General features: G+C 35.9%; 1 protein-coding gene across 2 annotated transcripts in view; it reads right to left on the bottom strand.

Annotated features, from left to right (window-relative positions):
* The window catches only part of LOC100544717 (STE20/SPS1-related proline-alanine-rich protein kinase), a 37,699-nt gene extending 22,734 nt beyond the window's left edge, over nucleotides 1-14,965 (bottom strand). The window contains exons 1-2 of one of the 2 annotated variants that reach the window (XM_019617162.2): nucleotides 14,874-14,965; nucleotides 14,703-14,768 (exon numbers count right to left, since the gene is read on the bottom strand). The gene's annotated coding sequence lies outside the window, so the exon portion shown is untranslated. The remainder of the gene's footprint in view (nucleotides 1-14,702; nucleotides 14,769-14,873) is intronic. The other variant, XM_019617161.2, reaches the window with a different exon arrangement.
* Nucleotides 14,966-15,215: the final 250 nt, after the last annotated feature.

Genomic DNA, 15,215 nt, shown 5'->3' with positions numbered 1-15,215 from the left:
TACTTCACCCTATAGAGATCAGGTCAAGATCATCTGATTTCATCTTATAAAAATCAAGTGTGGCATTTCATTCACATGAACTATCCTAAAAGCAATGCACTATGTTCTTCATCTGTACTGTGTAAAACTTCTGTTCTTTGGGGTGAGGGGAGAGAAGGTGGGAATGGAGGTATTAAGAATGAATCCACAGTTTCTATCACTATTACAAATTCAAGATTCAATCTGCTGGAGAGAAGACATCTTTGTAGACCTTCATATGAAAGTCTGAAATGGTCAGTGGACTGTAGTTCAACTTTCCAGTCATCCATGTCACTGCTGAAATTCACAGACAAGTTCAGCAGCATGAGAATGAATGCTTGTCTTCAACCGACATCAGCCATTGGTACTACAGGTAGTTTGAATTTCTCCATATTCTTCATATTCTCAATCACATCCAGACTGTTTTATTATTGTTGGTTTTTTTTTCCCCTTCTACATCCACCACTTCAAAAATTAACTTTGTTTCTAGGCTAGCATCACTGAAAACAGACCTCTTTATTCTATCCTGTAAGAAAACCAGCAAAAGATCACTTACTATCTGATTGGAACAAAACTCATTCAATTCCTCAGCAAAGCATTGGCTCTTTGGACAAGACCAACACTTGTTTGCAAATTTCATGTGCAAAGCAGAATAGCTTTAAGTCATTAACAGATTCTTCCATCATAACTAAGTACTTGGAACACCTTTCTGAGTTTGTGATGCAGGTGATCTTTCTTTCAGTGTGGCCAAAGGGAATATGATAAAGCCCTCCACATCCACAAGTACCAACCAGCCTCAGATAACATACTGCTTTAGTACATTAATCTCAATGTGGAAAAAAAGGTGAATAAGAAAAACAACCTTAACGCTGGTCCTAGCAAGAGTACACTGCAGAGGTTGCATTTGGAATATTTTAAGTACTTGGATTTTCTCTACTGCAAGACTGATGAAAGCAAGCATATTTGTATTTAGCCCCTATGATGACAGCATTACAACAGTTCAGAACATTCTATTTGTCTTATCTAGGTGCAAACCTCTCATTTTACACAAAGGGAAAGAAAGAAACCAACAAACGCAGTGATTTATCTGTGTTCACAAAGTAAATCTGAGACAGAACAATGAACCAAAACAAACTTTTTATATCCCTACAAAAATAAGGAATGTTGCATTCCTTATTTGCAAGGAATGCAGTAGCTAAACAATGGAAATTTCTCTGACAGCTTTAATCAAAATACACAGCATTGATGGCTCTTTATGGAAGGATTATCTCTCTCAGTAAATAATTCAGGGAGAAACAGAAACAAGTAAAAACATGTGCAATTCTAATTTGAGTTTTATTGTTTTAAAAAACCTAAATGCTCTTTCCAAAATAGAACTCACTAATTCATAACTTTTGCTAACAAAGAAAATAGCAAAAGCCTTGAGCCTAACAAAGACAAATTAACATGTATTAGAAAACAGATTTCACATAACTTGGAAGAAGCACACAGGGAATTAAAAAAAATGAATTTGAATGACTGCACCCAGAGAAGCAGCTAAAACTGTAACTAAAAACAGTTTGCATGAGGAAAAACTTAAACCACCATCAAAATCACCACAGCTTTCGAAGAGACAATATGAACACCAGCTGAACAGCATGCTTGAATAATGAGTGAAAAGAAATGACTACCACAAAAACATTAAATATCAAATTATTATTGCTTACAGTCTTGCAGCTGGTTAGTGGTTATTCCAGTATACAGAGTCACAAAGACAGAATAAAATTATGTTGGCAAAGCTATTTGTCCCCATCCTCTGAAAGGAGGATACAGATCATAAGTATTCCTAATATACAATAATATTCATAAGCTTTCCAGGATAAAGCATACCTAAGCAATTGAACATGGTAACCATAAATTCTCATCATCAAAAATTAATTCAAAAATTGCATTCCAGAGAGAACTCCAGCAACAGAATGCAGAAGCTCCCTACATTCCCCAAAGCTTGATAAAAAACCAAGGTACAACACAAGAAAGTAAAAAAATTGTTGTCTTCTAAGCACTGATGTAGCTGCTATAAGTAGATATTAGAGAAGCTGAGGAAAGAGGAACCTATTATTCAGCTCTGATTCTTTTACTTCTGTAATCTCTTCGCAAATTAATTGTTGTAATGGGACAAGGAAAGGAACAAATATTTTCTGTATGTTAAGATCTCTACTTCCTTATTCAGAGCTCCTCAAATCAGCAAAGAACTTGGCCCACTTACACATTTGGTATTTTATTTCAGCATCTAATTTTCGAAAAGAAAAATGATGTGCCATGAGATACCAATGCATACATGCATAAAAAACTACTGCATTACAAACATGGCACAGTGCATCATCTACATCACATACAAAATTAGTTTGTTTAGTAAGAGTAATTTCATGCATCTCATATCTCATTCAACAGAAAGATTACTGAACAAATCATACTGATTTTTCCAGTATTTCAATTATTTAAGCTACTCCTACTGAAGTCTCTATGATAACTGAATGTTTGGGGTGAGATTCCAGTCAGATTTATAGTATCTTTTACTCAAAAAAGAGAAAATGTAACCTGAAAGTATAGTAAGCAAGATGCATTAGTGTACGTAAAATTCATAGCGCTAACATGCATTAAACATTTCAGTTTCACAGAAGATAAGTTTGTCATGCTCCATATACAGCTAACTTAGATCACAAAAGCAATTTGTTCCTAAATTCTTATAACGAGGCAAATGTGCAGATGTGACTCACTTCACACCTAAAGAAGTCTTCGTGGAACCCTAATCTTGATCTATAACTTCTAGCTACATAACAGTCAATGCTATACTAATCTTTCCACTTGCATATCTACAGAATGCAATTTTACTTATTTAATGATTTTAACTAAATTGTAGAAATTTTACTGGAAATATTCTTCTAGAAATATTACATCCCATCAAGTCACCTAGCTTAGCTTTTTCTAGGGACAAAATTTTGTTTTATTCTACACTGATGCCATTCAGCTACATCTGCTAGTATTGTATGCAAGACACACACAATCCCACACGCCCTAGAGAGCAAGCAGGACAACTTGGTTATTTAAACATGTTTTTCATTTTCTGCATCCTATTCTAGTAAGAGCCAAGATTTTACTCTGAGACACAGAAGAGAAAGAAGTCCTTGAAGAACTCTCCCTCTTCCAGAGGCAGACTTTCACCTCAAGTCATCCTGACCAGCAGAAGACTTCCTGGATGCTCTGCTCTCTATTCCAAGATAGTTACCATTTCTGTGACAGAAAATTAGTTAGTAGGTATAGCAAACACACAACAGCCAGTTAGTAGGTATAGCAAACACACAACAGCCATGGCTGCAGGAAATGCAAAACAAGTATCAGTTCAGAAAACAAGATGGTGCTCTTTAGGGTTGCTGAACTAAATGTTCTACCTATTCCAAGAAAGCTGATTCATTTTCTCTTGAATTTTAGTGAAATTTTGAAAAAAATCAAGGTGAAAGAAGTTAGCAGCAGTCCGGCAGCATGCCTCAGACTAAAGTTAAAATACCCCCCAGTCAACAACTGTTGGGCACGCTGGAAAGGAGAGGAAATGATTCTACAAAAAGGCACGAGTGTTTACAGGATTGTTCCTTGTGACAGTACCTTTCCAATTGCATCAAAAGGCTCTAAGATTTTATTTCAGAAAATTATTACTACTAAGATCATGCTGTTAAATTTTACACTTAAGAACACTTCTCTATTTATGACACCCACTTTAACTCAAATATTTCTCATCATTACTTCAAATAACTTTTGCAATGGCAGGGAAAAGCTACATACATTTCAAAATAGCATCTCAAATAGCTTTTTTAGCATATGGAAAGTATAGAAGTTTTTGGATTCAAGAATAGTGAAATGCGCCAAAAAAAAAAAAAACACAACAACACTAAGTATCTATAGTTAAGGAAAAAAATAAGCTCAAGTTGCCAAAAAAACTGACATAAGCTAAGAACACCACCTGACCTGGCACATGAAACTTCGCAAGTGTGGGAGTAACCAGCGCTTTGCCTCTTCATCCTGTGGTAACATCAATTACACCCCAGTTCTTTCAGTAAAAGAGGTGACAGAAAGAGAGGGAATTTATGCTGAACATAAAGGTGCACAGACTGAAGACAAGATGGGAACCTGTCAACATGAATAAACACAAGAACCCCAAAAGGAATTCCAAAAGAAGCTGACAAAGTGCATTTGTAAGCAACTTTTTGCTCTTCTGGTATGTTCAAAAAGATTCTCTGATACAGAATCATTTATTTAACAGAAATATAACAGAATATATAAATATAACAGAAATAAAGAGTCTTGGCAGAGTTGTGCTTACATGCCTCAATCAAATTTCAGAGAAAAGACTAGCTAAGAAAACTTCAAGCATTTGTGATTTTGAAACTTCATAAAGCGATCATCAGAATCAATACTTTTTCACTGGTTCCTGGAGTACAAACATTGAAGATCATCACTATTCTCTTAGCCACAGAAAGTAGATCTTAAACATTCCCTATTTCTTTAAAATATATACATACATGCAAAGGATTCCAACCATCCAGTGATCCTCAAGAAACTACATAAAGAACTGCAGTTTATTCCACATAGCTTGAATAACATAAATCTGCATACACAATATATGTATTATGGGTCCAATAGTAACTGGATCCATCAGTTGCTATTTAACATAATAAAAGGAATGTAAACATTAAATAGCAACACAAGAGTTTATTACTTGAAGCAAGGAGGAACCCCATCAAACGATGCCAGTCTTATTCTTTCCATAAAACTGTAGTAATGGTTCTTTGCAGGAGAAAGGACACCACTGTTAAACAGATTGGTAGTTTTTATAGAAAATATCAGCTTTAAAAAGTGCTGGTATTATTTGGTAACTGACGGGATAGGTAGCTGTTTCGGTTTTGCCCTTCCCACTGCTGCCCACTTAAAAAAAAATAATAAATTAAAAAAAATATATGTCACAAATCTCAAAAGCTTCACTTCTCTTACAACTTCAGCATAAAGAATTTACCATTCCAGTTGCTCCTTATTTTACTGGAAAAGAAAAAAACATACGTGTATACACACACACACACACACACAGTAGAACTAGCCCATTACAGACCACAGTTTTTGTTTCAGCACATTTTATTATATGTACTTATTTCTCTCAAAAACAGACCAGTTCCCTTTGTGAAAATCTTAAGCCTGTAAAGCAATCAGGTTTTACAAGTTTTGCCTTCAGCTCTCTTGCAAGCCTTTCCTGAATGTTTCCTAAAATACAAAAACAAATTTTAATCCCTATACCTATGCATATATTTGCATTCCAATGCAATGAAGGAAATCAGCTTATCATCACATTTATCCAATCACAGCACAAACCTTTTACTTAAAACAGTTCTAAATTTAATCACAGCTTAGCATGTGAAGTAAAAGGTAGATATTGGAGAATTCACTTTTCAATAAAATATTTTCACACAGAAAAACATTAATCTTTTTGCATAACATCTACACTGTAATCACATTTTTGCAAAAAGATCTGAAGAACAAGAGCCTGAATTCCCACAAGTATCTATCATCCTTTGTTCAATAGACAAGATGCTTCCTCAAGAGATAGCTAATCCTCATTTAACCCATCTCTCATGTCTGTGAATGCCTGAACATAAACTATTAAGTTCCCCTGAGTTCATTATTTTGGGAAGTTTCATTTTTATTCTGATGTACCAATGCCTTTCTAAAATAACACCCAAGTAGTTCTAGTCTGTAAGAACTAGAAGGTGATAAGATATTAAAGTTACTTGATGTTTTGATGTTTGCATTCCTTCCTCTTAAGCCACTCTGTATAATAATACAAATTACAATATGGGAAAAATCTTCCTTGGTTTTAATTTGTTTTTTTTTCCCACTTGGAAAAGAAGTTAGACTTAACTTTAAATGTTTCATATTCATGTTCAGGAATGAACTTTTTGGCTTGTTTTTTGCTTGTTTGTTTTTAATCACAGAGTAGCCTGAGACATTGCCAGCAAGTATCTAACATGTCATAGAAAGTAATTCTACAATAATTCCAACCTTTTGGGTCCAGACGCTAATTTTAAACTCTGAACTTGGAATTAGAACTGAGGTGTGCAAGCCTCACTCAGGATGGCATAAGGCCTCTGCCCTTTGTAACATCTGTGGAGGTTTGTTGCTTTTCTGGGGAGCTGTATGGGGAGCTTCAAGTCTTCTATGCTGCCCACAACTACACATCATGGAAACTCGGATATGGTTAGAATTCATACCTGCAGAAAAGAATAGACACTGAACCCTGAACATAAACAGAAGTTACCACTTATCTTCTACATCAAATTAATCATTATTACTTCTCTATTGTACAACCACACTTATATTTATGTAAAAAGCACAGATTGAGAGGACACAGATGAACGAAGGCTTTACAGTTCCTGCAAAATTTCTTTAGGCATTTCTGGTGTGTATATTTCATAGTTCAGACAACAGAACCTTTTGATTGAAGAACGTACAGGAACTCCTATGAAACAAACATGCTCTTTGATGTACACATCTTTCATGTTCTGAAGTTTCAAAGTTTTGAATTTCAGTACTTCAAGGTGACCTAACCATAGCAGGTGAGAACATCATCAGCATTTTAGTTTGTATGCCCTGAGTCAGTAAGAGTAGTGAATATTCTTGTATTTTATAATGTAATGCAAACGCAAGTAATTTCTAAGTGATTTTTTTTTTTTTTTAAATAATTCCAAGTCAAGCATAACCACAAAACATGGTAACACTGACATCAATTGTTATTCCCTTTAAAATTTCGTATTAGAATAATGGTCAAAATATTTCATTTACTTTGGGGTTAGGGTTTCATAAATCAAAAATGGAACCCACATTTTTCTTCAATAATATTAAATGCACCTCTGCTGGAATTAATGTATTTACAGCTATCCAGCACATCTTTGCAAAACTGCTGTTTGCTCTGAAGTGTGCAATGTCATGTTTATGGAACATTAATGATTACCTTCAGTGAGATAAGTCAATAAGGACAAACTGTTAGTCACAGATACAAATTCACCAATATTTGTTTACTCCTCAGCACTGCAGAAAGGACTGCAAAAATTGAAATGGCACTTCAGACATTTAAGATAGGAATTACTTTACAGTGCAAAGTTATTTACACTTTAAAAATGTGTTAATTATCAGTTCTACTCACTACTGGAATTAGTTACACTGTTAACTTAAAGTCAAGAAATGCAGGATCATTACATTTTTTTCATGAAATAACATTGCACGAAGGAGATGGATAATTTGAAATTGCATAAATGCTCCTTAAATCTCTACCAGTTATTGAAGAGTTCCCTTTTTTGTTTAATGAAAAAGACAGCACAGGTTAAAGAACAAAAGTCTGTTGCAAAAAAAACACAGTTTGCTTTAAATATTTATGATACTGGTTACTGGTTTGCTTTCCTAGTCAAACAAGCAATATCATGCTCAAATGATGTATGTGGCACTGAGGAAAAACTGAGTGAGAGAGGCAGAGCCATGAATTAAGAAAATTGCCACGAACACTTAGATACATTCACAGGTTACAAGTGGAATACGGGGGAGAAATCAGAGGCAAAAAAAACAAAGATATTAAAAGCCAAAGTAGAAGTGAGCACGTTCCTACATCACTAGAGAAAATGCTGAAAAATGGATACAGGTGCTTGCACCAACTGCCCGTGCACTCTAAGGAATCTCTCTCCAAAGCCCTTCTTCCACACTTTCACCAAGTCTTTTCTTTCTGGGATAAAGTTGCTTAAAGACAGGAAAGGACAGCAGCTCAAACTGGAGTCTAATTTTTCACTGAAGCATCTTGTAAAGTGTTCCCTGCACTCCTAATCCTGCCTTCCAAAACCAAGAAGTTTTATGTCAGTACTGCATCATATTCACTATCAGTGCTCCAGACTGAGTCCAGAATTTTAAGCTGATTTTGTCTTAAGAAACACCAGTGTTTTGTAGAAATCTTTATTACATAGCAAATGTGCCAGTTTACTAATTTAGTACGACTTCTGTTTTTCCAACAATATTTCTCTGTTTATTACTTCCACTATATAAAGTTTTATTACCCAATTTTAATTAACAGCAAATAAGTCACTCCTTCTTTAATTTCCATTTTAACAACAGTACTTTCAGACATGAACATGTCTCTGTACTGAGGAGGATATTTTCAATTAATTGTATAAAGGAATTGCACTGTTTCTTAAAATTAAGATTTTAAAATTAGATTTAAATTAACATTAGTAAATTAGGTTTATTTCACCTAAAAACAAGAAATCCTGACTGTGCTATACAGTGTGACCTGATGGGTAATAATCCGAGGAGGTTGCACAAGGAAAGTTTAGATTGGATATTAGGAAGATTTCTTTTTTTCCACAGAGAGGGCAGTCAAGCATTGCAACAGGCTTCCCACAGAGTCACTACTCTGGAGTGGGTTTAAGAGGCATGCAGACATGGCACTAAGGAATATGGTTTAGAGAAAGGACTTGGAAGGTAAGGTTGATGGTTGACTTGATGATCTTGAAGGCCTTTTACAACCTAGATGGTTCAACAGTGCCACAGTTCTAATTCACATATGCCAAGAGAAACTCTTATATCCTCCTCTCCCTGCCCCAGTCAAATTAAGATGCTAAGGCCTAGATGGTATCTGCAGAAATAAAAGAAAGCCAACTAAACAGTTAAGAATACAGTAAATTGGCAAAGTAAATCAGTAGCCAGAAAGATGAAGAAAGATTGGACTTCAGAGCTTCCAGAGAGTTGGAATTAGATCTTTTAAGGTCCCTTTCAATCCAAGCCAACCCATGGCTCTGTGATCTTCAGATGAATCGACTTCAATATGGAGAAATGCTAATAAAAAAAGCTATCTGTTGGATGAATCATGAGATCCTAATTTCTTAATCTGCATTTTCCAATTCTGCTAACCTGTGTTCCTTCAACCAGGCCATTTACTTGCTTAAAACAGCCACACAGCAAAGAAAAAAGAGAGAAACAACCTCATTTACAGCTTTCATTACCCTGTAGTGGAAAGCTCATTACAAAATAAGTTTCACTACCAGTGGTATAGTCACATCAATAATTATTTACTAATTCTTCTCTGAAATCTACATAATAGATTATTTTCCCTATGATTTTCAATTACCTTCAAGATCAAAGCTTGAAGATATTCTGTTGTTGATATTCTATTCAAGTCCTACTTGAAATATAAGGCTTGATCAGGAACATAAGAAAAGTTACTGTAATATATTCTGCAATCGTAATATATTCTGCAATCACACTTATTTTTTACTAAAAATTAAGAGGCCCAAGCTTATTCAAAAGATTTAGCATTTAAAACTGCAGCCCTTGAGCTGCTCCTAACATAGGAATGCTCCTATACCCTGCATGACTTTGTACATCATCCTACAGGCAGCCCCGCTTGCTGTGCTGTGGTAGATACAGCTGCCCTCTGCTGTCTATGCCTCTCCTAGACAGCACAGCTAGGATGCACAGTTTTTGTCATACAGTTGAGTTACGTACTACATAAAGTAAAAAGGGGAAAACAACTTTATTCAAACAGTACACAGGAAGTTAAACAATCTTGTCCTGGAGCTACTTCTCAGTGCTAAACAGGAGTTGGACTTTGCATATACACTATTATGGTCCATCTTTCCACTCTGTTACCCTTAAAATGTCTATTCTGATTAAAATGTTGAAGTTTCCAGGGCCTGCCATAATTATAACTTCTTCAACCAACAGCACCTTTCAGCTAAATTAATTCTCCTGTAATAACACTGTGCAATATATTCTCAAGGATGTCTTGCTTAATCTATTCTACCCACAGATTTCAAGTATGCCATCAGTACCAAGTGTGTACGGGAAGAGTCTGGGGTTAAACAAAGGCCATGAAACTTGGGAGCCGAAATTCTCCAAACTTTATCCTTCTCTCAGTGTTGGTGCTGGTATTTATTTACTTTTGCAAATTTGCCCTTTAGAACTAAGAAGGTTAACGATTAAGTTCTCCATATGAAAACAAAAATTATCCTGGAGTTATTCCATCAGTCTTTCAATAAAGGAGTAATAGATAGCAGCACTTCTAAATGATCCTAAATTCAGAGTTTTCTGCAATTCAGCTCTTCACATAACCTTCCTGACAAACTTTCAAAAATATACACAATCACAACTAACACGAGACAAATGGAGATAGGCAGAAGAGCCTCTTCTACCGCACAGTAAAAGAAAGCACAGTGGGAAATCTCATAATGCTAAGCTGAACCTAGTAAGCCAGCTGTAGCTGTCTGCATTGACAAAATAATGATGTGTGTTAGAAAGGTGACAAATTTTTTAACAACCACTGATTCAATTCAGTCACTGTATACTCAGAACCTCAGTTCAAATCCAACAGAGGGAAAAAAAAAAAAAGAGCCAACTTGTTTTGTAAGTCAGATGAACAGAGTTTGAGGCTTTGTTTCTCAGAGCGGAAACAAGTAAAACCAGAACCATCCTGCACAAGAAAAGGTCTGAAGCACAGCTGTATTAACAACAATCTTTGGCAAGGTGTTTCTATCAGATTAAATCCATTACTGAAACAAGCAAATGATGCTTTGCTGAGGTGGTATCAATACTATTAGAGCTATATAAGAAATCTACAGTGTAATGATATTACCCCCACTATATGCAGACAATGGTTAATTTCTTCTACAGGATAACATGCCATTCAGAACCATTTCCTTAAATTAGGTGTACCACAGAGCTAGAGTTTCAATCCATCAGTAAGGCTATTTCTACTGAAATTTTAATAAAAGCTGCTATCACTCACACTAATTATCTCCTTATGCTACCTGATTTTTTTCCAGTAACTTACGACTCAAAGACCTGAAAGAGCTTCTATTAACAGTGAAGAGCAATATTACCTTCTGAAAAAATAGAATTTGAGACCAATTATTATTCAGAACTGTTTTTTTTGTTTGTTTTTGTTTTTTTGAAACTAGTAACAGTTCAGACAGCTATAAAATGAAATGCAGATACATGCTTTTCTCTGTTTACTTTGTAGAAGTGGCAGTCATGCAGCAGATTTTGAAAATTAAAGAAACAGGATTAAAAAACTACAAAATTGACACATGGCCTTCAGGGATACAGAATATTTACAGTTATAATTAATTTTTTACTGTGACCAAATTTAAAAACTGACTGTGGAATTCTGGAAGCTGCTTCTCATTTCTGCTGTTCAAATACAGCAATTCTAGTCACAAACATTAACATTCAGTCCAAAATGAAAACTACTTCAACACATTAAAGCACGTATCTATAAAACAGCTTAGCAGGAAGTTACAGCTTAACAAAGGTGTAATGCAGCCCTGACTCAACCACAACAGAGTAGACTATTCTTCTACCATAACACCATTCAGCATGGAGGAGGCTTCAGTCTGGCCTTCCACATCTCTACTGACGACGCAAGTATGACCTTGGAGAGTGTCCTCTGCTTGTTAGACTACACTGAGCTTAGAGCACTCACAGCAGCCATTTCTCCAGTTCTAGTCACCAGCAATGCTCTCCCAAGTGAGAAGTCACATTAATGAAACACAGAATGGCCAGTAAGTTGCAGAGTTAACATTCGCATTTGTACATCAGTACTGAGAAGCATTCAAGCAAGTTATGCACAGGAACAGGCAAGATGTGTTCCTCCTAGGCAAATCAGTTCTAGAAGAGTTTTAGTGTTAAACTCGATTACCTGAAGCACCAGGAATAGGCTTCATTTCAAGATTAACACAATCAAAATAAAGAGCTACTGAGACAGAGAAAATATATGCACAAATTACAAATACATAATTTACAACACAATATTTTAAAACTACACTATAAGAATTGTTTAATCTTATCAATTTGGTATTTGTAATAAGAAATATCTTTACAGAGTTGAATGCTTTCCTCACAAATAAAAACCACGCGTACCTACTTTCAGGATTTCCCAAACAGGTCTGAATTCATTTTCAGTCAAAACTGTAAGCAAATATAAGCTGTAAAGGCAGCAGCAAAACATCAAAATGATATGTCATTAGAAAGAAAAACTAATGTTAAAAATTTACTGAGGCTGCAGTTCTATGCAACAAGGCAAAGTAATCATACACCCAGTAAATGCAAGAAAAATTGAAATCCTACAGAGCAGATGCGATACCTGCCCTAGCACTTGTACTAAATGCCAGCTCCTTATCTTTTGCTCTAGAGACATTCTTTCTTCCACTGCAGGAATTATTCCTTCCAAGAGTGACCTCTTAGGCATTTTTACATGGTACGTTTGTGAGTAACCAAATTCTGCTTCAGAAGCTTTTTTTTTTTATTGAAAAAAGAGTTTAAATAATAAAATACATTTATATTTTATAGTATCTTAAAACATCAACTACAGCAAAATTAAGTGAATTTTAAATTCCTAATGAATATTGCATTCTTTTAAAAACTAAATAATTCATCATTTTCACAAGCTAAAATTTATTTTTTCTATTTTATGCTGCAATTAAATGACCTATAATTTGTTACTCCAGTATCATTCAGCTTTTATTTCTAAGAATCACTCCCTTTCCAAAATTTTAAAGAATTATCCAAAAGGACATTCAGTAACCTATTGCTGATGGTGCAGGGGAAGCTACCACACATTCATTTTGTAATTCTAGATGTTAAGTTAATTAAAGAAATAACTATATGTACATGGGTACATACAAGTTATCACATAGTTCCTACAGCTAATCTGAAGATACAGCTGGGAGATGAATTTAATGAGGTCCATGCTCTCTTAGAAACTTAGCTGGCACTACAGCATGTCTAAATTACTCCTCTAACAGCGAAGTAGTAAAATGAGCATTGCTTTTTCCTCTCCACTCTGGGTAGGTCAATTTTTATGTGGGCATTGCTGCCACCACGTGGCCAATCAGCTGTACTTCACATTTTGCTGATACTGCACTGCTCAGTAAGTTACCTCTTACAGGAGCAGGATGACTTCCCTAGTCCTGCTCACCACAGCATTCCTGATACAAGCCAGGATGCCATTGGCCTTCTTGGCCACCTGGGCACACTACTGGCTCATATTCAGCTGACTGTCCATCAGTACACCAAGCTGTCAGGCAGCTTTCTAGCCTCTCCTCCCCAGGCCTGTAGGGTTGCCTGGGGTTATTGTGACCAAAATGCAGGACCCAATACTTGGCCCTATTGAAACTCATACAGTTTGCCTTCACCTGTCAATCCAGTCTAGCCAAGTCCCCCTCTGTAGTGCCTTACTATCCTCCAGCAGATCAAGGTGTAACCTGCTTACTGTGAGTTCACTCAATCCCCTCATCGAGATCACTGATAAAGATGTTAAATAGGAGTGGCCCCAGTACCAAGCACTGGGGGCACCACTAGTGATGGGCAATCAACTGGATGTAACTCCACTGACCACAGCTCTTTGGGCCCAGCCATCTAGCCAGTGTTTCACCCAGCAAAGCGTACACCCATCCAAACCACGGGCAGCCAGCTTCTCCCATGAGGATGCTGCTGGGGACAGCGTCAAAGGCTTTGTTAAACCCAGATAGACCATATTGACAGCCTTACCTTCATCCATTAAGCAGGTCATTTTGTCATAGAACGAAATCAAGTTTGTCAAGAAGGATCTACCATTCATGAACCCATGCTGACTGAGCCTGATGCCCAGGGTTAACTTTTAACTGATCCATGATAGCTCCTGAGATTATCTGTTCCATAAACTTCTCTGGCACTAATGTGAGACTGATAGGTCTGTAGCTACCATGATCATCTTTCCAGCCCTTTTTGAAGATGGGCATCACATTTGTCAGTTTCTTTCTGGAAATATTCTCCATAAAGCATCTTCTCAAAAAAACTGCTTTTTGAAAGATGGACTGAACACACTGTCCTGTTATCTGCAGAGGTTTTAGCAGTTTCAGCAGGCTCCTCATGCTGAAGCAATACTGTCCATTTAACTTCTCACAGATTACAAATAGAAGTTTAAATTCATTTCTGTTTATTAGCTCTTATGAACAGCTGCTGCCTTCAATACCTAAGTTTTAAAATACTTATCTGTTCAAAATTTTTTAATTCTGTTCCACCTTGCCTGGTAAACTCATTTACACAAGTACCAAAGGTGCAACAAAGATATCAATGTATGCCATAGCTGTGCATTTAACTCAAACTCTGGAGTAAGGCTTCACAAGTCCAAGTAACTCAAGAAATCTCTTGTCAAGTTTGACACTGACTTCCATATATTTGAGTGCAACATTTAAAATAATACAGAGAAAAAGGTATTCCCCAATAAATACCATTTACAATACCTTCATTCTTTCTTTAGATAACGAAATAAAGACGAGTTCTATGCACATATAGGTTCATAAACTGCAGTTCTGTCTCTTGCCATCTGCATAATCATGTCACCTGTATATTTCAAAAAGTGAGTGGGGGAAAAGAGTCATATGATTTGTGTGCTATATATTTTGACAACTCTAATGAGGAGGTCTAAATGACACAAAGCTTCCTGGAGAACAATAAACTGCAGAAACTACTCATCAACAGAATCTATGAAGGAGTGCATAAGAAAGCAGCTTAGTCAACTAAAATCTAAGGCAATTAAACAGTCCCCACCTTCGTTTGCAAACCAGTCGAGAGATGAAAACACTTACCTTTTTTGCTCTTTGTGCAATATTAGGTGTTCTAGTGAGAAGCTTTTCAATCAGGTATTCTCTATTCTGCAAAAATCAACATTTGGTAAGTTAAAAATCAATATGGGGGGAAAAAAAATCGTGTAGATTTTAAGGCAGAGCAAAATTTACTTGTAGGGTTAAACGTTTTACCTTGGCTTTCTGGAAAAATTTGCATTTTAAAAGTTCTGCTGCTGTGGGCCTGAAAGATCAATAATATATTAGAACAGGAAACAAAGACCCCTTCTCAGTAAATACAGTACAGGGCGTTAGTTAAATCGTACGTCTCTAACACTTTTGAATTAGTACTGTATGAATGGGGAAATGAATGGCAGTAGCTACTAAACTAATTCACATATACTTACTTACCACACATGAAAAAATTAAGTTTCCCTATGGCAAAGATATCAAAAAAAAATCAGTACCTAAGTTGCCAACTTTTGCCTTTTTTCTTTTAACAGAAATGAATTTTACCCTTAAAACAAACAAGCAAGC

The sequence above is a fragment of the Meleagris gallopavo genome, chromosome 7 (genome assembly GCF_000146605.3).
Source record: "Meleagris gallopavo isolate NT-WF06-2002-E0010 breed Aviagen turkey brand Nicholas breeding stock chromosome 7, Turkey_5.1, whole genome shotgun sequence".
Taxonomy (NCBI): Eukaryota; Metazoa; Chordata; class Aves; order Galliformes; family Phasianidae; genus Meleagris; species Meleagris gallopavo.
This window is presented reverse-complemented; position numbering and strand designations above follow the sequence as displayed.